The following is a 2,740-nucleotide window of genomic DNA, read 5'->3' as shown; positions in this document are numbered from 1 at the left end:
TATTTTGTTATTTCCATTGAAAAGATTACAAAATTTAATACAGAATATAGTTGTGAAACATTGAAATTAGTGAATTTAAACAACATTCCGCATAAAAGTTAAAGGTTCTTAAGGTATTATAATTAATTTTAACCCAAAAAATCATAATAAACTTGATTGTTTCTATCAATCAAATTGAAACTTTCAAACCGCTCTACATTTTGTTCGTTGACACGCTTTTTTAATTTCGCTGCAATATAATTTTAAACAATTCCTGGTTACCCTCCAATTTAAATCTTCAAAAACCGCGAAGTTGAAATATAACATTTTTTTTCTGGAATAAGTTATATTTGAAATGTAAAAAAATACGTACATAATTCAGTCTGTATATAATCCAGTCTGTATGTAATCGAGTCCGACTTGTATTATCGATTTTTTAATAAATGAATTGAGTTGAAAAAAGAAATCATTGAGAATTCTGGATCGGTGAAATCACCATATGAACCACACACAACAGACAAATACACTCCCGCAATTCGCTTTCAACTGAGTTAATTTGTGCGTTATAACTAATTTTATTTGAAACTCAGCTCGTCGATGTGGATGTGTGTTGCGTCGTGGGTGTTTTTCTTTTTTATTCGCAAGCCAGTTCTAAATATTCTCTATTAATATAAAGCCATGTGAAAGCTAGTTCAGTAAATTCATGCACTTAAAGCTCTAAATGCTTTTAAATGCTCCTCAAAAATTGTCTGGGAATGCATTCTCCTCTTACGGCAACTAAGTCGGATAAGTTCGGTACAACTGTACTGGATTCCTGGCCATTGTGGAATAGAGGGAAACGAGCGAGCAGATGAACTTGCCAGGAACGGCTCAAGCTCACCTTTCACTAGTCCAGAACCATTCTGTGGAATATCTGACTGTGTGTTGAAAGGTGAGCTGAAGAACTGGGAAGACCGGGAAGTGTTAGCCAACTGGTTGGCGGTACAACTTAACCAGTCAAAAAAAATTATCACGTCGAGTATTAAAACTACTCAACAATTGCTGAGTCTTAATAAGAAAGACTTAGGCACAATCACAGGCCTTATAACAGGACACTGTCCGAGCAAATACCATCTCAAAAACATAGGTTTAGTGCAAGATGATATTTGTCGTTTTTGTAATACCGAAAGCGAAACCTCGGAACATTTGCTCTGTAATTGTGGAGCTCTAACTAGACGCAGACTTAAATACCTTGATAAGGCTATTCTGGAGCCCAAGGAAATTTGGTCTGCGTCGCCAATCAGGATTATAAAATTTATCAAACAGAGTATTCCTGATTGGCACCTATCTCGCTATAGCTTTCAGTCTACTTCTTCATCAATAAGCAGTAGGTAAGCTTGAAGCGGAGTACAAAAAAAAATGGGATATACCACAATAGTTCAGAATAATGGACGCAGTGGTTCACATCCAACAGGGGGGAAAAAATTCATGTACTGTTTGTGAAATAAAGGTTTCCAACATCTATTCAAAGTAGGAACACCCTTTTTCACATTTTTGTTATAAATTGTTGCATATAGGTCGTTTTGATGCGTTGAAAAGATAAGTTTTGGTAGGTTGAACGCATCGATATTATTTATAGAATCATACGCCATAAGGTGATCAGTCTCATTAGCAATTTGAGTTCCATTAGTATTTTGTTGATGTGTTCGAGTCATAGATCGGGTTTGGACCAGTAATAATTTTAGATTTTTGAGTTCTTCAGAATCTATATTGATACGTGATAAAGCGTCAGGCCCGACATTTTCTTTTCCTTTCACGTATTCAACGTCGAAATTGAATTCTTCCAAATCTATTCTCATTCTGGTCAACTTTGAGGAAGGGTTGGTCATTGAGAATAAGTAAACCAATGGGCGATGGTCAGTTCTTACTACGAATTTTCTACCATATAAGTATGGTCTAAAATACATAATAGCCCAATGTATAGCAGTTAATTCCTGCTCTATAGTAGATTTATTACTTTCGCCTTTCGTAAATGAACGGCTTGCATATGCAACTGGTAAATCTATATCGCCATGCTTTTGAGCCAATACAGCACCGCATGCTATTTTTGATGCGTCTGTGCTGAGGATAAATGTTCTACTGAAATCTGGAAACTTTAGGATTCTGGGCGATAAGAGGTTGTTTTGAAGTGATTTGAAAGCTTGTTTACAGTTTTCGCTCCAAACGAATTTAGCATTTTTCCGTAACAGTGCATTTAAAGGTGCGGCTAAATCAGCGAAATAAGGAATGAAACGTCTGTAGTAATTGCAAAATGCTACAAACCTTCTTACTTCGTCTGCTGATTTTGGTTCAGGATAGTTTAGTATTGAAGAGTATTTGCTTTTATCTGGTTGAATTCCCTGCTCGGAAATATGATGTCCTAAATAGGTGACATCTGCACAGAAAAAATTACATTTTCCAGGGTTCAATTTCAAATTAAATTTTTGTAATTTTCCAAAAACTTTTTCAAGGTTAGCCAAATGATGATTAATTGAACATCCAATGACAATTATATCATCTATATATAAAAATGCGCTTTCTGGTGGTAATCCACTCAGGGCAATGGTCATCATTCTTTGGAAACTGTTCGGTGATATGTTCAAACCGAACGGTAATCTGTTAAATTCGAAATGACCAGTTGGTGTAGAGAAAGCGGTGAATTGTTTAGAATGCTCATCAAGTTCAACCTGGTGGAAACCTGACATTAAGTCTAAGGTTGTAAAATATTTAGCTCTACCTAGGT

The sequence above is a fragment of the Toxorhynchites rutilus genome, chromosome 3 (assembly GCF_029784135.1).
Source record: "Toxorhynchites rutilus septentrionalis strain SRP chromosome 3, ASM2978413v1, whole genome shotgun sequence".
NCBI lineage: Eukaryota > Metazoa > Arthropoda > Insecta > Diptera > Culicidae > Toxorhynchites > Toxorhynchites rutilus.
This window is presented reverse-complemented; position numbering follows the sequence as displayed.